This window comes from Amblyomma maculatum, chromosome 2, assembly GCF_055883805.1.
Source record: "Amblyomma maculatum isolate TAMU_Amacu chromosome 2, ASM5588380v1, whole genome shotgun sequence".
NCBI lineage: Eukaryota > Metazoa > Arthropoda > Arachnida > Ixodida > Ixodidae > Amblyomma > Amblyomma maculatum.
Genome location: NC_139345.1, coordinates 30,550,233 through 30,574,178, shown reverse-complemented (window position 1 = coordinate 30,574,178; position 23,946 = coordinate 30,550,233).

Here is a 23,946-nt window from a genome sequence, read left to right as displayed (position 1 = left end):
AGCTGGACAGAGGCTAGTAGAGTTTTGTCAAGAAAACAACCTGACCATAACGAATACTCATTTTCAACAGCACAAGAGGCGCCTGTACACATGGACTTCACCGAACGGTCTGTACAGAAATTAGATCGATTATATTATTTGCCGGCAGACATGGAGAACCGCTATACAAGCAGTAAAAACAAGGCCTGGGGCCGATTGTGGCACCGATCATCAGCTTCTTGTTGCCAAGATTAAGCTTCGATTGAGGAAAACGCAGAAAACTAGAAGGCCTTTCAGGTATGATCTGGATCAAATTCCATTAGAATATGCTGTGGAAGTGCGGAATCGATTTCAAGAATTAGATCTAGAAGACAGAGAGCCCGAAGAGATGTGGACTGATGTTCGTGATATAATATAAGAAGTTGCTACTAAGGTAGTTCCAAAGCAAAAGAAATGCAAGAAAGCAAACTGGTTATCTGAAGATTCTTTGCAAATAGCTGAGGAAAGGAGGGTGGCAAAAGTTATGGGGGAAAGAGGAAGATACAAGGTTCACAATGCGGATTTTCAGAAAATAGCAAGGAGAGATAAGAATGCCTTCCTGAACATACAGTGCCAAGCAGTTGAGGACAACAGCCAATTAAGGAACACAAGAGCTCTGTATAAGACAATCAAAGATATCAAAGAAAGCTTCTGTGCTAAGCTGGGCGTCATAAACGACAAACGAAGCAAGGACCTCACTGAAGCCTCAGAGATAAAGAAGAGGTGGAAGGAATACACAGAAGAACTGTACAAGAAGGACCCGAATGTGCAAACCCAACATAAGACGGTTGTGATCACTGATCTCGAGCCGGGCATCCTGAAGAGTGAAGTTGAATGGGCCTTAGCCAGCCTTGCTAAGAACAAAGCTAGCGGAATTGATGACATTCCAGCTGAGTTGCATCAAAACCTCAACCATGACGCTGTTAACATTCTGCATACATTATGTCAGAAGATTTGGCCAACCCTGCAGTGGCCACAAGATTGGAGGAGATTAGTTTATATCCCCATTCCAAAGAAAGGCAGTGCCAAAGATTGTTCCAACTACCGCACGATCGCGCTTATTTCGCATGCTAGCAAGGTGATGTTGAAAATCCTCCAAGGTAGGCTGCAGCAGTATGTGGATCGGGAGCTTCCGGACGTGCAAGCTGGGTTTCGCAAGGGCAGAGGAACTAGAGACCAAGTTGCCAACCTTCGCGGGATCATGGAAAAAGCAAGAGAGTTCGAGAAACCCATCTACTTCTGCTTTATTGATTATGCGAAAGCGTTTGACTGCGTAGATCATAGCAGATTGTGGCAAGCTCTCCAAGAGATGGGAGTTCCAATTCACCTTATCTGTCTCCTCAGGGATCTGTATGAAGGGCAAGAGGCCATAGTCAGAACTGGGCATGGTCTTACTGATTGGTTTCCGATTGAGAAAGGAGTGAGGCAGGGCTGCATACTGTCGCCCTGCCTATTTAACCTATATGCAGAGTGCATCATGAGGAAGGCCGGTCTGGACGAGTCTTCAGCTGGAGTGAAGATTGCTGGAAAACGTATCAACAACCTTAGATATGCGGATGATACCACTTTAACGGCAGAAAGTGAAGCGGAACTCAAGAGACTTCTGATGCGCATACAAGAAGAGAGTGAGAAGTTTGGGCTTAAACTGAACATTAAAAAGACAAAGATCATGGCGTCTTGCCCTATCAAGTCCTGGAGCATCAAGGGACAAGAAGTGGAAGCTGTGACAGATTTTCTCTTCTTGGGCTCCAAGATTACCTCGGAAGGAGACTGCAGCCATGAAATTTGGAGACGCCTGCTTCTTGGAAAGAGAGCAATGGTTAGCCTTGACCACCTAGTAAAGAGCAGAGACATTAGTCTGCCAACCAAGATCCGTATAACTCGGGCTATGGTCTTTCCATTTGTGATGTATGGATGCGAGAGTTGGACTGTGAAAAAGGCTGACCGCCGGTGAATTGACGCGTTTGAATTGTGGTGCTGGCGAAGACTCCTGAGAGTTCCTTGGACTGCCAGAAGATCAAATCAGTCAATATTGTCGACCATAAACCCTGACTGCTCATTGGAGGGTCAAATTCTAAAGTTAAAGCTCAGCCACTTTGGTCATCTGATGAGAAGAGAGGAGTCGCTGGAGAAAGATTTGATGTTGGGAAAGGATGAGGGTCGCCGGAGAAGGGGTCGGCAGCGAACGCGATGGTTAGATGGCATCCTCGAGGCACTGCAGATGAAGTTATGTGATGTTAGGAAGATAGTGAGAGACCGGAAAGCGTGGCGTGACATGGTCCATAGGGTCACGAAGAGTCGGACACGACTGAGACGGTCCCGGTCCCGGACGGTTCACGGTCCCACTTGGTATGTTTTTAAAAGTACAGAAATTGGGAGGGGCAATCGAGAGAGGGGAATGGGAAGGATGCCTTGCATGCTGCTTATTTATTTATTTATTTATTTATTTATTTATTTATTTATTTATTTATTTATTTATTTATTTATTTATTTATTTATTTATTTATTTATTTATTTATTTATTTATTTATTTATTTATTTATCTATTTATTTATTTATTTATTTATTTATTTATTTATTTATTTATTTATTTATTTATTTATTTATTTATTTATTTATTTATTTATTTATTTATTTATTTATTTAAAACACCTGCAGCGCCAGTAGCCTGATTGCAGGGGGAGGATACAAAATAAACAAACCAGCAGGCCAGGAAACACAAGAAAACAATGCTCAAGCACACACGCAAAAAACTAGTAACAGGCCCCCACTGCCCAATTTTTTTTAATCTGCCCCTGTATATCGCACGACATATAACAAAGCAAACTACTTCAGTGACGGAGAATAGATATATCTGCTTTATATCCTTATCTAAAAGGCTTTCGGTAGCTTGGTAATTCGCCTCATATGCGAGAGGCTTTCGGTTAATTCCATCCTCTGCGCAACCGGGAGCTCACCGGTTTTCCAGTCGGTACACGCTTGCCCCTGACCTGATGTTCGGCGTCTCCTTGATGATATGCTTGGGAAAGCCTAGTTGTGCAGACGAAAAATTCACAGAGGATGAATGACATAAATGCGGTAAATACCAGTGATCATTACTATTCTATAGCCTGCTACATGGTGAAGAAATTAAACGTCAATTCCCATATGTGAATAATTTATTGGGGCTGTGGTAGTTTCCTTCCAGGTGACTTAACCCATATGGAATGTTAAGCAGCTGTCGACGTTTCTTCAGATGAAGGTTCCTAGCTCAATGAGACCGTAATATCGTTGTGGCCAACGAAGTGGGCACTCTTCTGCCATTTTTCAAAGGCAAGCTCATGATTTTCTGAGGCTGCGAGCTTCAAATGAAGGGCTCAAGAGTCCCGATGTTTGTCATCTGTATAGCGGCAACCACCTGGCATCGACAGCCGACGTCGATGCTCTATAGGACATCTTTTGTCTACGAGGCAACTAAAGCTCACGCGTTCGCAACTGCTAGAGGCATTCTCGGCAGCTACAATCCGTCAGTCAGACAATGCCAACGCTACCTGACAGTAATTATTTTCGGTACAGTGTTACCAATGCTCTCGGGTTAATATACCCTATGCCGTAGTATTGGTTAGTCAGGCTGCCCTGGCACCATTCAAATTAACAAAAACCAGAACAGCTAACCAAGGTGGAGGCAGATAGATACCCGGCACCTTACCGATGCAATGGTCTGTGATGGATGCAGGGTAAGTAAGGAAGTGACGGCGATCGTCGTAATGCCACAGAAAGCCGCACTGCGCTTTCCAAGCGCAGTGCGGCTCCGAAAGGAGCAAATAAGCCCCCCCCCCCCCCTCCTCCCCCTCCTCCCCCCCCTTTCGCCGTCCCCCACCTCCCGCTCTGAATTTGAGAGGGATTTACTGCCTGGAATAATTATTTGGGTGTCCCTTTTATTTTGGGGGCTTTCGCTGCCACGACCAGGAAAAGCACCGAATGCGGCAACTCCAGGGCGCAGTTAATTTCCACTTTACTCTTCGTCTCCAGTGCGCCATTTGGAAAGTGTAATTGGGGCAGGCGGAAAGACAAGGGGTGAACAATTTGAGACGGAGATTGCTGCATACATACATATACGCTGCCGGTAAGTAAGCTTTGAAAACAAATCTTGGAATATTTTCAAGCTAGCAAGACAACGAATTAGTCATGCTTGGCACGTAATAAGCGAGCGAGCTAAAGTAGTTTTGGTAGATTGTCGTCGGAGTTTTATTTCATCAAAGCTTGTGCCTGCTTCTGTCAGTTCGTTGCTAAGAATTTTATTAACCAGCGTGAAACTTTGCTTATGAGCGCATATTTGCGATCGTGTGAACGGGAAGCAAAGGCCACGACCATCTTTTTCCGCGGAATGTTTCTTTTCTTTTTTTGAGCAACCGCGCTTTGAGCGTTCCATTCCCCTTCTTTTAAAAATCTTCGACAAGCAGTGGTAAAAAGGAATGTGACGAATGCAAGAACTTTCTTTCAGCGAGATTCTGCTCGATCTTTGCTTTCCTCTTCAAAGAGTGAGAAAAGGAAAGAGTTCGAGTTAAAGACTTGGATTACTATGCGCAGTCAAGAAAATACTGCATCACTATTTGCGTAGTGCGCTGCTATAGGGGCCGTTGTCACTCAAACACATGACAAAACATTTTTACTTGTTTCGCAGCTGCTCCCATCCGCGATAATTAAAAATACCGGTGTAGTCCACGCTACGCCTAGAGTACCCCATTTCAGGAATGCATACGTGCTTACCCGATTTCTTAGTCACAGTCTCCAAGTACAAATTTCAAAGCCGTGTCAAAATGACCCTTATATCGTGAGCTCTGAGTGAAACTTGAGGCAATTGCTACCAGCCAGAGCGCAAACAGCGAACGCGTGTTTCCAAAGAGCGCATTCTACCTGCCGCCTTCTGGTCAAGTGTAGAGCTCGTGCCGAGAGAATTTCACTGAACGCGCACAACAATAGGGATTGGCCACGGAACTGTGCCGTGGAACAAAGGATGAAGTAGGCAGGGAAAGAAACGAGGACGGGGAGAAAACCTCGGCCAGGGGGTGGTGTTGCACCGCTCTGTGCGCCAGCGCCCTCCGTGAGAAACCGGTAAAGCCTCCGTGGAGCTCGGCCGCGTTTTCTGCTCCGGGTTGCATCAGAGAGCTCGCTTAGGTGCTCGCGATTCTCTTTTTCAAGGCGTGTTCTGGCCGTCGTAGCGTTTCTGGCAAAAAATACAATGACTGAGTTACGGTGAACTGCCTCATGCCCGTTCGTGCGGGTGCACGTGCCAGCCGGCGCAGCACCTGCCCAGACAGGAGAGAAGCTTACTGCCCATGCATAGCCACGGCCGACGCAGCGCAACGCTTCCGGCTGAGACGAAGCAGCCCGTGCACGTGGGCATGCGTGCCAGCCGGCGCAACACGTGTAGTGACCCAGCACTGCCACGGCCAGCTCAGCGCAAGGCTCCCGGCGGAGTCGGCGCAGCTCTTGCGCGCGGGCGCGTACCTTCAGCGCAACGCGAACCGGTACCGTTTCACGTACCACCAGCTCGTACGCACTGTCTGGTACCGCCGCGCCAGGCGTGCGCCCTGCTCGTTGGCTGGTATGTAGGTTGCATCATCCGAAGTACTCAAAGCTATTGTTGTAAATGTTGCCCTTAGGAACGTTAGCGCTTCGAGTAAAACAGTATTATTCGAAATGCCACTTGCACCTGCATTCGAAACTGCGTTATTGCATGGGGCAATGTGGGCAGCTCACATCGACGAATCGCAAGCACTAGAAGAAGCGAGAATTTTTGAAGCATGCTTAAGCAGGACTTTACGCCTTCGTGCCGATCACAGCATCGGCAGGAATGATTTGTGTACAAATAACGGTAAAATTGTAACCACGAAAGGAAATTCAAGAAAATTCAGAGCTTTCAGTGACGTTGAGATTGAAATGTCCGCATTATTCGTTATCAGCTGTTTATTATTTAGAATTGGAATCAGTTTTTTAGAAGTAGATTCAGTTTTTTGGTGAGGGTACTTGTCATTGAAAAGAAAGTAGATTTTGCTTGCCTAATTTTAAATTTATCTACGAGCTATCTGAACGAAGTTTTGGAAAGCGAGGGAATATAACAGTTATAGTTTCTTTCAAAGTTCATGGAACGGGGAGTATCAGCGTACCACTGTTTATATACATCTAGTAGCATCCTCCATGGTCGAAATCCAATCAACGAGATCGTGTTCAGAGGCAGAACGCGTTGATTACTCTGCAGCTACGGCTCCATTCGCCATGTAAAAGGAGCACAAAGCGTGCTAACTCCGTTGAGCGGTTGAGTTTACAAATGCTATATTTACTGTTCTTCGACTGTGCCCTACATCGGCGCAACGGTAGACGAGTAAGGTACTGACGTCGCTAAATTACCGGGAGCCACCCACCTACAGAACTCAGGAAGGGATTATTTTTAAAGACAGGATACGAGTTGCTATGAACGTTCATCTTTCTCCACGATGTTCTAATCTCACGCAGATGTAGGGCTAAAGAGTTATGTCATGCAGTTTTCAGAAACCTAACTTCGTTGTTGAAAAAAAATGTCCTCACCGAGACTTCACAATTGGGCCCAGCACTTTAAAGGGCCGACTTCTATACCCTCTAAGCTATAACCAGGATGTCTAGCAGATGCCAGGGGGTCATGAATTAATAAATAACTTGAAGTGGAAACGGCACTAATCCTCGAAGAGGGAATAAGGTTAGTCTTGTTTCGCAAATTGCCACTTAGTCTGCATAAAAACCAGTTATTTTACGAGATAGCGTATATAGCTCGTTCGGTCGAAAAATCATTGCTGTCACCGAACCCCCGATCTTTACTGGAACTCAATTAAACCCTTGGCCATGCTTCAAACGACGGACATTTGGATGGACTCGAAACCACTATGCTCTTTTGAACTCAAGCCCACGCCTTTCTTTGGTCGTGCGGACATGCTGTAATAACCGGCGCTGATCACAAAGACTACTGACACACTCTATGGACGCCGCTCATGCGCCAAGAAAACATTTCGCATTAATATAAGAAACAACGTGCACATGCGCTCCTCTGACCACTTCGTAAAGAGCGCATTGAACGCTTGGATGTATAGAGCTCACGCATATGTAAATAAAAAGCCTAGAGAACATAGCAGCTAATTTTTCGTGATCGCTTTGTACGGCGCGGGAATTACACACAAAATTAAGACGCCATATTTGACGCGGCTAAATGTATCATGTGGTTTGTGTAACGTCCCGAGGCTGCGTGCTGGCTACATTGGGGGCCGTTGTGAAGTGTTGCGGATCTGTTAATATCACAGCGTTAAATGCGTGGTTTCCGGGAAATTCGACTTCGGCGCTGTGAAAAAGTAATTGCGGCAGGTGGTAATTGGTAGGAGACATGACCAGGCACTGATTGGTCGGCGAGTTGTGTGACGTCATGGGACAAGATGACGTAACTGAGTTGGCGGGAGTTGTGATTGATCTAGGGTAGATGATTTGAGGGGGAGAATAAGAGAGTAAATAAAAACGAACCCTCTGGCACGCTTGAATACACTCAGACACACTGAGCATAGGCCATCTGGACAAGTTAGTTAGGCTTCGTAAAAGCCGAGATCATGCGTAGCGGGTGGTCTCCTATATAAGGTGGCAGCTTAAGACGGTAAGTTGAAGAGTATGATAAGAGAGGTAGACATTTAAAGATTTGCGATTACGAGAGGTGCAAAGTACGAGCACGAGAATAAGAATCCGCAAGGGTATCCGCAGACAGAAGCCATTACTGCTGTCACGTCACATCCTTGAAAACGGATCGTAAGTGACCCCAAATTTTTTTTATTCCCTGCACGGACATTGTATAATGTGTTCTGACCTTTCTACGCTTTAATTTCACACAAAGGCAGTCGCCGCAGCGCGCTTGCGCTGAGCAATCCCGTCGTCGTGGCAACAGGCCATAGCAGTGGGCCGCCCTGTCTTGTTGGCCAAGAAGTGTGGAAGAACCATTTTCATTTTTGAGGTGGCAGCTGTTATACGGACGCACATGGGCAGGCGCGGGCGTGTGCACGCGTCCACACATACGCACACTCGTACGGAAGCAAGCAAGCAAGCACAGAACAAGGCTTCTTCGTCGAAAGAGGACTACTATATTCTAACGCAGTAAAACAACAAAACCACATGAGCAAAGCCGTTGCTTAATGCGAAAAATTCGGGGAATAAAGCCGGACACTGGGTAAAGAGTTAAACATAGACACAGGAAGGAGAGCTATGTGTAGGTGCGTTCGCGTGTTACAGTGGTGGTTCAAACAGTGGCTGGCATTGTGCCGCAGAACTGTACTCATTGACTGAGTCGGCGAGCTGGCGCCGAAGAGGCGGCCAGCCGCCAAGGCGACACACCGGCTCCCGCAGAGCGCGCCACCAGAGAACAGAGTGCCATCCGATCTAGCTGCAGACGCCTGCATAACGGCAGCAGTTTCCAAGAGCACGACCGGTCGATCTCTTCCCAAGAGCCACCGTGGCCCGCTGCCTTTTTCGCGCGTAAGGAAATATAATAGGAGGGGCGAATAACGGTAGTTCCGAGCAAGTTCAGTGCGTTAGGTTCAAACGATCATCTAGAGTTTAGGAGTGGACTATTACTCTGATGCAAAAGTCTGCAACACTACAACACCATCGCCAGATTTAGCAAAGCCTTGTCATGGCAACCGTGATATTTTGTTACCCAAGAAACAGGCTCAATAAATGCAACCATCTACGCCATTCTTGTGTCTCACCCCGTATCCCCTTGGGCAGCATGCAGGTTGCAACTTTAAAAAAATGAGCAGTTGCGAACTTCGGGACATCGCAGGCGGACTGTGTATTACTCCGCTGAACGTGCAGTAAACGAAACCACTTTTTGAAATTTGACTATAGAAAACAAGCCAGAGATGCATTGTAACTATACGGCTTATATTTTGATTTCATGTTTAGGTATTTATTAGCCTAATCTGAAAAGCTTTAACAGCGGACTATTTTCTGTCACGAAGGAATTACGTGTGGCGGTTACTGCTGACTTTATTTGTATCCGACTACAGAAACAGCATGAGCCAGCAGCAGCTATGAGGCTACGTGAAGTATCTTCAACTGCTCATGGCAATTTTTTTTTCTTCCCAAATTCCTCTCATTAGGATTGCTGAGCAAAAAAGAACTGGAGAGTGCTCCGAAACGAAATTTCCAAAATATGCCAGCCTTTCGCGGAACGAAGGCGAGAAACGAGAGGGTGACACCGTGACACTCGATACCCAGACATGTCAAACATGTAGAAGGACGCGTGCCGGATGGCTGATGTCACGACTGCTGCTAATGTATGGCGAAAGCCTCTTTCAGGGAGTCTTTTACGGCAACGTTCGCTCGCTGTCTTTCCCACTTCGCTGTTCAGTGCGTAAAACGATCGGAACGGTAGGAGACGCGCGCTTGTGACAGAGGTGAACTTCCGGCATGTTTGAACTCTTTGTAACACCTTTACGTTTCAAAGGGTAATTGCGACTGAAGCTGGTGATAAAGCAAAAAATAAAACAAAGCCAAAAATAACCGAGACTCACAGAAAGCGGCCATGATGACAAAGGCGAAGTGGGCGCACCTTCAAGCTGCCATTGGGACACAGTTCGGCATAGGAAGACAGCGAAGAGTAAGAGTGCAAAAAGCGTTCGGGCTAGGCAGCTGCCGCCTCTGTGTCACACTGTAATGGCTACTCTCACCGAATCTGTTAACTACAATATAACGTTGCTCGGGCGAAGCTTCAAGTATAACGAGTTTCCTTCCAATAATTGACGTGACTAAGCATCGCATTTCTCTACTTTTCTGATCGGTGTGTGTTATTCATGACCTATTTCAAGGCGTTTTTCGGCGCCTTTCGGGTACTAGCTATCTAGGCATTAAAGGTGCTATAGCAGCTCGCGTGGATGATTAAAGCGCAGCTTTTTGGCGCCCGCTCCTACGTTTTGAGGCGTCGCCGTCGGTGTCGCCGTTGTTCCTCTTCACCAGCTCTGCAGACGAGACGGGTTTCGCGCATGCGTGACTTTGTCAGCGCTGTAAAAGAGGAACTAGTTGTTATATGGGAAAATAACGGTACTATGGTATATAACGTCAAGGAAAGGTGTGCAAGTGAGTAAATGGTAATGTGGTTTAATTAGGTCATTATTTAGAGGCGATAACAATAATAACTAGTTCACAGAAAAGGAAAGGCGCAATGTCTGTAACATCTGTTCTGTCGACACTTTAACCACTCCGTAATGGAAAGGAGGAAAATGGAAGTGAAGGCTTAAAGAGTGAAAGGGGTGCCGCAGTGGAGGGCTCCGTAGAAATTACGACCACCTGGAGACCTTTAACGTACACTGACATCGCGCAGCACACGGGTTTTGCGGGCAATCTTTGTATTCCTTGCTTCTGAGCTTTTGTTTTAAGGACTTTTTTCTATAATTCTTTATTTTGCTCGTTTTTCTGAGTGGTATATTTTTCGTCTTATAAGAGAACTGAAAACAAGCTGTTTTGTGACACTCTCAGCACTCCTTTCAATTTCTGATACGACAAAAGAATTTAGCGATTAAGGTTACTTCTCCAAAACCTCGCCTCGGTTTGCGAACATGAGGCTCCCTATCTGTCCTTGTTCAGTGCCTCTTTCATACTGTGTAGTAATCGCCTTTCTCTCGTTCTACCCTAGATTCTATAGAACCTGTAACTCAGTGCTTTTCCTAACTTATATATATCGCAAAATAAAAGTGCCGTCAAGGTGTGAAATATTTTTCAAAATGAAAGTACGCCGGTACGAGTAATTTTGAAGTGCATGAAACCTGTTAGATTTTTTTTTTTTTTTTTCAGAGAAATCAATTAGGGGCCGAAAAAATGCTCGATCACTTGGCGCGGAATGACCCTTATGCATGGCCACCTGAGATGCCCAAACACCCCATAAACTTCCCCCTTCCAGTGTGACGGGCCGGGCTGGCTTCGGAGCACCAGCAGACAGAACAGGTGGCTCGGTGGTACTAGTGCTGGATGTTATCGATGCCAAATGCACTGTAAAAATTATTAAGTTGTTTTTCTCTCGAGCACTTGAGAAAAGGCAGCTTCCATGTACATAGCATCGGTCGCCTCACGCTCGTAGTTTCCAATCCAGTGAAAACTTCGAGATGGAGTATGGACCTTCTCACTATTCTTCAAGCATCACGTGACATTGAACACTCTCATGTATGCTTAAACTCCCCTATGTTCTCTAAGCCCTCGTTGGCGACCGCTCTTACACATCACTATCTGCTTGCTAAAATGCGGCTACCAGAAAAGACATGGAAGATCAAGCGTGGATCAAGCGATGTAGGTGTGATTGGTATTGACACGCAGAAATGGTATTGGTACGCCAAGCCAGAGGGCGCGTCGGCGATCGAAAAGAGGGAATATTACTGCTTAGAAAGCCGTGACAGCCGAGTTCATCTGTCAGCGTTAGGTACAGGCGTTGCATCGATATCAAGCGTGTAGGCGGCACCATTTAGAGCTCCCATCTATGTGACATAAAGGACGCATATGACAAAGGAGAGATGGACCACGGCTGTGTGGTGCCTGTTTCTTACCTCGGTCATATTCGCCCTGGATTGAAGGCATACATATTTTCAAAAAAGAATTACATTGCTAATATTATCGGGTTAAAAACCTATCGGAGGAATACAGTGGCACAGTAATCTCGCCTATGCGTTGCGGCATGGCAGGCAATAGCGCGCAGGGACGTCCGCCTTTGAGACAGCTTTGACAGCGGTCAGGATGACCAGTCCGGGCGGACGCAAATAGTTTCGGTCACTCGAATATTTGACGTTTGCATTTCACCGCCAGATTCTCCGGGAACGCAGCTGCGGCAGATAGGTGTCCACCGAAGAAGCGCAGTCAATTTCCAAGATCCTGCGAGGATAGGTGACGACAGCATCTGAAACTTGCTCCGATCAGCGGCGGGTTCGTTTAAGAAGGAAGTTGGGCTCTGTTGGCCAAGCGAGAAATAACCCGTTTGAAGCGCTCTCTGAACACTGCGGAGGAGCTCCAGCTCCTCTGTTTTACATTACAGACTTCTAAAGTGACGATTCTGATGAAGTGTTAGGCGTTGGGTAAACAATTGATCCATTGGCTCACTTTGGCGAAGTCTGAAGAGCAAGAAAGACAGGGACGTGAGACAGACACGGGACTCGTTTCATGTCCCTGCCTTCATTGCGTTTCAGGCTTTGCAAAACTGAGCCAACTCTACGAACTAGCCTAAGAGACAGTCTTGCTGACCAATTCGGTTCACCCTCGCGCGAGGACTATAAAGATTGATATTCTGGAACTCGGATATGTTGGCTATGAGAATGGAAAGAACGGAGAATGAAGGAAATGCTTCTTTGAGATAGTGGCCTGGAGCTTTCGTTGATGGTTTAGAGGAAGGCAGGAACGTTAAGCGGACAGTGCCACGTGGAGATAGAAATTCAGTTCAGTTCAGTTTGTAGTATCGTGTCCGCAATGTCAAATAGTTTGTAGCAGCACAAACCAGCCTCCCCTATGTGTAACTGAAAAGTCGAGAACACTTTCGCGACTCAAGTGATGAAAGGCGAAAGCCTGAGTGCTGCGCAAAATTTGCGCCTGTCCTCAGGTGCAAGCATTTCGAGGAAATTACATCAGCTTATTAGCGACGGGATCGCGCTCCTTGTATCTTCGCAGTTATTCTACGTTTACTGTTGTGTGGTTGATTTTACCGGGTGCGCGGCAATAATTAGTAATCATTTAAATAATTATATAACTGTCACTAAATAGTAGTCAGCCATAATTTAGTAATTTTTGTTAGTCAATAAATAATTAGCCATTAATTCTAATTGGTCATCGCGATTGGCTGCCTTTACTGTTGTGCGGCTGATTTTACCGGATGCGCGGCAATAATTAATAATTATATAATTAATTACAACAACTGTCACTAATTATGAATTCTTAAATATTTGTCATTTTTAATTTCTCATTAATTGGTAATTGGTTACTAATTGGAATACGGCCATATAAGGCACGCATTCGCGCGTACTGTGGTAGTGCTCTGTGATTGGTCGAGACCTCCATGACGTCATCAAGTCTCGACCAATCAGAGTCACCGCAAAAGTATGAAATTTTTGCTGACGATAACGATGAGGCAATAAAGCCCTCCGACTTGTGAGAGGCACCTTGACAGCTTTCCTATAGCACATGTAAGTTTAGGCCAAGGCCCCGTAACCTTTACTTGAGTTAGGTCAGAACGTTACCCAAAGAGACTCTCGCTAATGTTTCAAGCTGAGGTAATTACAACACATAGTAATTAACATTGACTTATTTGCACATACACGGTGCTCACACGCTGAAAAGCTTGCCGCAGCAACCAGCTGGAAGTAACGGCCGTAAATGGCGGCGTAGGTCAATACACGTTTCAGGTTGAAACTCGCGTCCATGGGAAAGTCTCGGCACGTCCTGAGGAAGTGAGCGCGGCCATATATTAAACGCGATCATGGCGCCTGTTTCCGGGCCTGCTTTGAGTGTGAACAAAAAATGGGCCTATTGACTTTATGACATTTTCGAATCTTGTTACTGAAGACTTCATGTACACAGTCCAAATTAAACATTATCGTCGTTATCGTTGATAGTTAGAACTCATGGCATACATTTTCGCCCTTGAAATCCCAATCCGCGTCCTGTAGCTGTGGTTCGGCGGTAGTTTCTGTATGCATCCCGTGCTGCTCAGCTGCAGGAACTATATATATATATATATATATATATATATATATATATATATATATATATATATATATATATATATATATATATATATATATATATATATATATATATATATATATATATATATATTGTATACAGAAAGTACTAAGGGTATTATATTTTCCCGGCTGCCTGTGAGATGTCATTCTGGTACGGTTACTGAGCCTGCGAAGTTCGCAAAGTGCCCTTATGTGTAAGTACACACTCTTGGAAACAAAATTTGCGTTTACGTTCGGGGAAAAATCAAACATGCGAAAGCACTTTATGCTCTTGGCAGAAAGCTATCAATCATTCATGTACTCTGCGCTCCGTTTTGCGCCTCGTGTGGGTGTAGCTTAATACGCGTGGCTTGGTTTTTGCCGTTCGCTTAGGGAGAAAGCCCTTCCCTTCTAGGAATAAAGCCGCGTAGATGGAATAAGACGAAGGCACACCCAGCAAGAAAATGACCTTGTCGGTAGAGAATTGTGGCTCTTCCATTGGCGATCTGCCTGAGTAAAGCGCTTGCAAAGTTACCAAGGACGCCCACATACTTCCGAATACGGAAAAAGCCAATAAGCACATTAAGCCATTGGGCACACAAGCCTCGCTATTCTTTGAAGGGCAAAAAAAAAAAAAAAATCTCAGACTGTCGTCGTGGTGCTCCACAGACGAGGTTCCCAGGGCTAGCTGCCTGCACAGCGCTCAGTTAAAACCAGGGGGGGGGGTTAACGAAACGCCGCAATTTCGACATGAATATCTGCAGGACTGACTCAGCACGAATTCCCAGACTCAGTCCCGCAGTTGCAAAGATGAGGACTCTACGGGCGGCGTGGCCAAATATCGGGCACATCTCTGATTATCTACGCGCGTAATTATAACTCCTTAAGCTTATGCCAGTTCTTGCTGATCAGGACCTACTTTCATTTCACCGGGGCAATACTAGCAGTATTTACACGCATGCGTGCGCCTCCCCCCCCTAATGTGAAACCTTTCTCTCTTTGATAGGAAAAAGTTTCGTTTATGGTTGTTTTCATCACACGTTTTGCAACAAAATATTTCTACCATACCGTTGCAAGCAAGCTTCTATCGTCATACGCAATATAGGAATAGCAGACGACCGTAACGATGGACGAAGGATAAATCTTGGAGCGCATCATGAAATGTTGCTAATTTAATGAGCGTTTAGCACATGACCATAATTTAATTTTTTTGTGTGTGGGCTGGAGTTCTTCGCGGCGAACCTGCGGCTTTGACAGCCAACTTCGACTGCTCGCCATAAGCGTCGGTAATCGGTAGATAATTGATACTCTCAGTTGAGTGTCATCGCCATGTTATACCAAACAGAGATCCCGCACCGTTGTTGTATAACGCATCCAGAGAGCTTGTGTGTTACCACTTCAGTGGTAATCGACTGGCTCACCGAAATAGAAAAAAAAAAAGACATTTATGCTTCGCCAAAAAGGGGTGAAATCAGTCGGTTGGGCCAGAAGGCCGTCGGTTGGTAGCTGGCGGTAACCTCTTGGGCTCGCTCGCTGGCCTTCATATTCATAGTCGCGTCCGAGCTAACAGCATATCCTCTCATGCTTTGAGTGAGGGTGAGATATAAAACAGGGTTATCATCCGGGTATTCTCATATTACCTAGATCGCCGCCGAATTTACAGTACGGAGTTATTTGATCGTTGATTATGTGCTCATATATCTACGGCAATTGATGCGAATAGGTGTTCAGTCTGTGCCAGATTATTTCTTGATTTTTGGTGAGGAACATATATATGGTGAGGCCGATATACGCTTGGCCTCACGTGACGGTACCACTGCGCAATGCCGTGAAAAGGAGTCAGATACAGCCGCAAGAGAACATCATTCATCGCGAGAGCGAGAAGTAGGGTGGTATTCAAGAGGCCAAACGCTCGTGCGTGCGCGCTTTTGCTGTGGGCAAATTCCTCCACTTTTCGACCAGCGGCCTCTACCCTTTCAGCTGCAACTACAGGATGCGTGAGGTAAACATAGAAATAAAAACACTTTGACATTTTCTCTCGGACTAAACTAATAAAGGTATGTGCGTTTCACTACAGACCCCCATTTGTTTTTATTTATGGCGCTGAGTTTCCCACACGGCATAAAAGATGGTGGTAGAGCCATGTGCAAGAAGTCACATAAACTGCGAGCATAAATGTTGTTTGTTATCCATAAGTGGAAATGAGAGTCATTACGCGGTGAAAGTCCAGCTTTTTGCAGAATGGTCTTGCGCATATGTGAAGTTCCTGGACATGTTCATATTAGAGCCGGACAGTGGTGTTGCAAGCGGGTTCTTCGCAGTGTGGGCATTTGTCGGGAACTGGAATAGTAGGACTTTGCCACTGGTGTCGAACGGTGGATGTAAGGGCCACTCCGACTCTCAGCCGTCTCAGAGATACCTCCTTCACCCTTGTTAGATTGGTGGGGAAGAGGGTACGTATACGGGGGAATTAGAGCACGTGTACGCTACCTGAGGGATGCTGATGATGTCAAATGGGTCAGAAGTAGATTTGGTGGCAAGGAATAATGAATAGGTTGCGACACATCTGCTGCATGAGGAAGCACATCTGCAGCAATGGTATTCAAATTTGTGTTGTCTTGAACCATATGGTTAGTGGACATTAAGAGTTCACATTTTGGGTATTGTGAACGCTTAATGTCCACTAACCATATCCTTCGTTCCAAACCAGAGTTTATTATATCAACATGAAGTGTTCACAATACCCAAAATGTAGGACGAAGACAACGCAACAACCAAGACACTTAAAAATCCGCTAACATTAAATTGTGGTTTCGTCGTTCGTGCTCTTATCACTCAGTATGGGTAGATAGCTCAGTCCTCAATGCGCCCGTCTGTTTCCAAGTTCTGTTCGCTCTTTTGCATCCCTATCCCTCTGCATGGGGTAATATTTGCGAGAAGTGCATAAAGATAACGTGAAAAGAGGGGAAGCTATTGAAATAAAAGATTCTTTTTTTTTTTTTTTTCAAAATGTTGGTTGCTCGAATATTAAGCGTTCAGACTCTCATTACCTGCGTTTTCCTACACCGCAAAACAAATTAAAGCAAACCAAACCTCGTTTTAGGTGAGAGTGCTGAAGTAGCTTCAGCCTTTTCTGCCGCCTGAATATGCTGCAACGGGGCAAAGTATACACCGGCCTTTGTTATCTCAACATTTTTCAAAAGATTGGTTCAAGGCGACTATGAAATCAATGCACCACGCTCTCCTGAGAGCCACTCGTCAGAGACCAGACCTAAAGGCTCCCCCGAACTATAGGCGATCTCCTACCGCACGGCTCCACAGATCTTAAGAAAGCCGCGTCCGGACTGCCCGAATATCGTGCCGCAAATACGATGCCTCGAAATACGTCACGGTTGCGATTTGAATTTATACATGTTTATGAAGACAACCTGAGCTTGGCTTGCGTGCAATCCCAAGAGTGGTCGAGCCCGTCCTTGACCGTCCACTCGAATTTCCCGAACGACTCTCCTATCTATATCGTGTTCATCCAGGTGTCCCGTAACAAATGCACGAGCGGCGAAAACTAAGAAAGGAAGAAGAAAATCGGAGCTTCCGAAAAGAGATTCGTTGAGGCGTTGTTGCCAAATCCCTCACTGGGTGAAGTTACATCAATTTTCTACCTTGTCGCTCCGGCCGGGGAAAGTCGGAGGAGGTCTCTGGTTACAAGCTCCATCTCACGCTGCCTTTGCAACGTGAGGTAGAATCAACGCATGAAGCGTGCACTGCGTAGCCTGTGCAGGGCATTGGGTAAGGAGGTTATGGAGAAAGGAAATGTTACTGTCACCTGAGCTTCGCCTTGAAAGAAGGGATGACGACCATTGGGAGACATAGAAAACACAGGTACTCCCTAGGTAGGTCTTACCCGCGTGTGCACCGACCACTGTCGTAACGCACGTCAAGCTGAGAACAACGTGCCAGAATAAATGGTTGCTCTCAGCCATTCCCCCTTCATGGATCACTGCCTTGTCGTGGCGGAGGGGCTTGCGAAACTCGATGAAGTCGTGAGCTCTGCTGTGTAGGGCCACCCAAGATAGACAGGTCACGGCAGAGAGTTCTGACAAAATGTGATTCACTGGAGAAGTTAATGGCAACCCACTCCAGTATTTCCTGCCAAGAAAACCATATGGCCAGTCACAATACCATTAATGATATGGCGCCGGAAGATGAGCCCCCTAGGTTGGAAGGCGTCCCACATGTTACTGGGGATGAACAAAGGGCGATTGCTAGTAGCTCCAGGACGAATGAAGCGGCTGGGCTAAAGCCAAAAGGACGCTCAGTTGTGGATGTGTCGGGAAGCGACCGGAAAGTCCGATGTTGCAAGGAGATGTATCACATAGCAACATGGAATGTAAGATCTATGACGCAAAGTAAACTGGATATCGTCAAGCGAGAAATTGACAGATTGAACATTGTTATCTTGGGTATCAGCGAGCTCAAGTGGATCGGAATGGGAGAATTTAACTCCGGCGACCATTATGTCTTTTATTGTGGGCACGAATCCAAGAGAAGGAATGGGGTCGCTCTCATAGTAAACAGAAGAATGGGCAAAGAAAGCAGTGCTAGGGTACAACCCCAAAAACGACCGAATGATTTCACTTCGGATCCAAGGTCACCCTTTGAACATAACAGTTATCCAAGTCTATGCACCGACCACTACTGCTGAAGAAGCTGACGTTGAGAGATTTTATGCGGACCTACAATGCCTTTTAGACCGCACTCCATCATCAGACGTCGTTTTTCTCATAGGAGACTGGAATGCTAAGGTAGGGAGTGAAGAAATATCCGGAATTACAGGCAAGTTCGGTCTTGGTGAGCCAAATGAAGCTGGGCAGAGGCTAGTAGAGTTTTGTCAAGAAAACAACCTGACCATAGCGAATACTCATTTTAAACAGCACAAGAGGCGCCTGTACACATGGACTTCGCCGCACGGTCTGTACAGGAATCAGATCGATTATATTATTTGCCGACAGAGATGGAGAAGCGCTATACAAGCAGTAAAAACAAGGCCTGGGGCCGATTGTGGCACCGATCATCACCTTCTTGTTGCCAAGTCTAAGCTTCGATTGAGAAAAACGCAGAAAACTAGAAGGCCTTTCAGGTATAATCTGGATCAAGTTCCATTAGAATATGCTGTGGAAGTGAGGAATCGATTTCAAGAATTAGATCTAGAAGACAAAGAGCCCGAAGAGATCTGGACTGATGTTCGTGATATAATACAAGAAGTTGCTACTAAGGTAGTTCCAAAGCAAAAGAAATGCAAGAAAGCAAAATGGTTATCTGAAGAGGCTTTGCAAATAGCTGAGGAAAGGAGGATGGCAAAAGTTATGGGGGAAAGAGAAAGATACAAGGTTAATGCGGATTTTCAAAAAATAGCAAGGAGAGATAAGAATGCCTTCCTGAACATACAGTGCCAAGCAGTTGAGGACAACAGCCAATTAAGGAACACAAGAGCTCTGTAAAAGACAATCAAAGATATCAAAGGAAGCTTCTGTGCTAAGATGGGCGTGATAAAGGACAAACGAGGCAAGGACCTCACTGAAGCCGCAGAGATAAAGAAGAGGTGGCAGGAATACACAGAAGAACTGTACAAGAAGGACCCGAATGTGCAAACCCAACATAAGACGGTTGTGGTCACTGATCTCGAGCCGGGCATCCTGAAGAGTGAAGTTGAATGGGCCTTAGCCAGCCTTGCTAAGAACAAAGCTAGCGGAATTGATACAATTCCAGCTGAGTTGCTCCAAAACCTCAACCATGACGCTGTTAACATTCTGCATACATTATGTCAGAAGATTTGGACAACCCTGCAGTGGCCACAGGATTGGAGGAGGTCAGTTTACATCCCCATTCCAAAGAAAGGCAGTGCCAAAGATTGTTCCAACTACCGCACGATCGCGCTTATTTCGCATGCTAGCAAGGTGATGTTGAAAATCCTCCAAGGTAGGCTGCAGCAGTATGTGGATCGGGAGCTTCCGGACGTGCAAGCTGGGTTTCGCAAGGGCAGAGGAACTAGAGACCAAGTTGCCAACCTTCGCTGGATCATGGAAAAAGCAAGAGAGTTCCAGAAACCCATCTACTTCTGCTTTATTGACTATGCGAAAGCGTTTGACTGCGTAGATCACAGCAGATTGTGGCAAGCTCTCCAAGAGATGGGAGTTCCAATTCACCTCATCTGTCTCCTCAGAAACCTGTATGAAGGGCAAGAGGCCACAGTCAGAACTGGGCATGGTCTTACTGATTGGTTTCCGATTGAGAAAGGAGTGAGGCAAGGCTGCATACTGTCGCCCTGCCTATTTAACCTATATGCAGAGTGCATCATGAGGAAGGCCGGTCTGGACGAGTCTTCAGCTGGAGTGAAGATTGCTGGAAAACGTATCAACAACCTTAGATATGCGGATGATACCACTTTAATGGCAGAAAGTGAAGCGGAACTCAAGAGACTTCTGATGCGCGTACAAGAAGAGAGTGAGAAGTTTGGGCTTAAACTGAACATTAAAAAGACAAAGATCATGGCGTCTTACCCTATCAAGTCCTGGAGCATCAAGGGACAAGAAGTGGAAGCTGTGACAGATTTTCTCTTCTTGGGCTCCAAGATTACCTCGGAAGGAGACTGCAGCCATGAAATTAGGAGACGCCTGCTTCTGGGAAAGAGAGCAATGGTTAGCCTTGACCGCCTAGTAAAGAGCAGAGACATTAGTCTGCCAACCAAGATCCGTATAACTCGTGCTATGGTCTTTCCAGTTGTGATGTATGGATGCGAGAGTTGGACTGTGAAAAAGGCTGACCGCCGAAGAATTGACGCGTTTGAGTTGTGGTGCTGGCGAAGACTCTTGAGAGTTCCTTGGACTGCCAGAAGATCAAATCAGTCAATATTGTCGACCATAAACCCTGACTGCTCATTGGAGGGTCAAATTCTAAAGTTAAAGCTCAGCTACTTTGGTCATCTGATGAGAAGAGAGGAGTCGCTGGAGAAAGATTTGATGTTGGGAAAGGTTGAGGGTCACCGGAGAAGGGGTAGGCAGCGAACGCGATGGTTAGATGGCATCCTCGAGGCACTGCAGATGAAATTATGTGATGTTAGGAAGATAGTGAGAGACCGGAAAGCGTGGCGTGACATGGTCAATAGGGTCACGAAGAGTCGGACACGACTGAACGACTGAACTGAACTGAACTCAGCCCTTCGGTGTCAAAATGTTGCTCCTTTTTTCAGCCGCATTGCGAAAATGGCGCTCTCCGCCCCTGTACATTGCAACCTATTAAGTTTCGAAGTGTCGAGTAGATCCGAAACATGTATCAGTAAACCTACGACGCAGCGCGTCGTTTATCCGCCTTCGCCTTCTCAAGAAACACCGTACTTCATACCCCTGTGGAATGGAACCGCCTTCCCCTCGATATTGCAGCCATTTCAGATAACAAAACCTTTCACGACGCAATAGCTAACAATGTTTATTCTGAAGGAATTTGATCATATGTTATATCTGTTTCCACTGTGTTGTGTACATTGATTTTATGTTATTTACGCTTTGTGAATGTTCTTTGTTTTATTCTGGAGGAATTTTATTTTGTACTATTTGTTTTCACTGTATTATATTCATTGTTCTGTATTCTAATTAACCCACTCCCCTCTGTAATTCATTTGGCCCTGAGGGTACAATAAATAAATAAATAAATAAATAAATAAATAAATTCATGTGACGCCTGGATCCAACTAAGACCTCACCCACCAGAGGTGCTTATAGAATTTCTCCACTGAGCAGATCATCCATTCCTCCACAGATGAAAAAAAAGGGCATCTTTCAAGCGAGTGCTTTTATTTTCCTGAATTACTAAAATTTCCCTCCCTCTCTCTCCCTCTCTGTCCCTTTCTCTCTCTCTCTCCGTGTTCGTTTTTCTTTTCTAAACGAATATGATGGGTAAAACCCAAGACATGACATACATGGGCTCCTTAAGGGAGAAATTAAACTATCGATAACTTCTTTGTTCCATATCAAGTACAGTTTCCTCGGACATCGATTATAATTGTGGGGACCCTGCATTCCATTATTAAAATATTGAGAAGATGATTTCAATGGTCTAAACTGCCGATGCGAGCACAATTTAGCTTTATAAAAATTTATTCTGTGCTCTCGTCGCACAGTTAAAGGTGTCATTGAAATTTAATGCAGAACGTTTTCGACAATAGAGTAAAGCAATTATCCTCCCGAGGAAATATTTGTGGATATCTTTATTTTTGAAGTGCAATCTTACGATATTCAAGAAAAATTGCGTTCATAGGAACCTTCCTTTGTGTGCTTTGTGTGCACTTGACTGATGGAAACCAGAGGAATCACACACGCCGCCCACATACTGCTGTGCTCGTTCACTGATTTTAACCTGCCAATCGCAGCGCACCAGTCCTGCGTGCGCTTCTCCGCTTCCCATTTACGCATTTGTGTATTTCTGCTCTGGCTCCAAGAAATATTAAATTCTTACGAGACCTTGCTCGCCTTCGGGGTGCTTCATAGGCGGTTTGTACACATCTCTGTTGAAAACACATATTGCATTGGTTGAACACCAGCGCGATCCACCAGGCCATTTTCTTCGTCTTACACACATGAGAACCATCCTTCACAGTGCTTATTTTTTTTTCTCTCTCTCTCTTTCTGCCCATGCCCGATAGAAGAAACTCGTCGTGTTCTCCGCACAGATCCGTACCAAAAACGGGCAAATTGCGCGGTTTTATCGATTCAAATTTTCATGCACGATAAAAAATTATATCCACACTTCACGAAGCTCTTGATTAGTTTCATCGCTAGCCGCAGGCATTCCTCGTGGGCGACATGGGGCTTGGTTGATGCCAAAGAGCTCCTCTGCTGCGAGAGCTGCAAAGCGCAGTGACCCTCATTGACGGCGAGCGCGAGTCACTAAGTGCGGGCCAGCGCTGAAACGGCGCTTTCGACGGGCCCCTAAAATCATCCGTTTCTGAACGGCATCTCTACTGCGACGCACAGAAATTCTGAGGAAGAATTCATTAGCGACACACCCCACAGGCCAGCCTTTGATGAGCACTCCGAGCGATAACCTGACGCCGTCTTTCAGTGGGCATTAGTCGAGCACTTAGCCGAAGCACCGCTGAGCACCATTACAAGCGTGAGCTGTACACGGGTCTCGCTGCAAATGCATCCGTGCCGTTGGGCACGAAATTAGTTCCCCGAATATTAATACATTTGCCGACTGGCATACGCTGGTCTGTCGCACATTGCCTTGATCACTTCTCAACGTTATTCGCAAATCAGCGCGATTGACGACAACCGCAGAAAGAGAAGAACTGTCACAGCTTAATGTTGGCCGTGCTGCTTATTTAAGCGCCACGTGCGATGCTCATCTGACAGGAAAAACACATTCTATAACAATGAGCTTGCGCCGTGGTATGCGAGCTCAATATTGGGGTGACGTAGGTGATTTACTATTCCTCTTGTGTCCTCTGATCTTTATTTATGCAGCACATGATCATTTAGTGGGCCCAAACTTCGTAAAGACGCGTGCTGCTCCAACAAGTGGTTTATCGAAAAGCTAAATGGCTGCTTAAATAAAAAGCAATAGCGAACACAGCAAGAAAGCTGTTATCAAACAGAAAACCTAACTTTCCGAAGGTATCAGAGTTCTCCTTTTGACAACGAGAGCGAAGGCTTCCAGAAGCAATTTCCATAGAGTGTGATGTCGAATGCTCAATCGCCTCTGTGGGCTGTGGCTGATGCTGATGAATATTTCCGCCGCATTTCTTCATGATTGAGACAGTCGGTGCATTTTCTTGGAAAGTTTTTAGACAGGGGTGAGCGACCTTTCGCTCTTTTCATTAAATTCACACGACAGGGCAATGATATTATCTGGGTAACCTACTTAGCTTTATCTCGATACTTGCACATCAATTCTTTCCCGCAGATATAAATACAAGATTTTTAGCTAGACTCGACTACAGACAGGAAACGCCAATAGCTTTTTTAAAGGAAAACACAACGTTTAGAATTCGTTGAGCTGCGAGTGTTCCAATGTAGGTTTAGCATAGTGCTAGCCCGTCAAACAGTGTGTAATTCGCGATGAAATAGAAGATTAAAACATTTCAAGCGTTGTTGAGAGGCATCCGATGAAGCACCGCTGTGTTTCTAACAAGGCA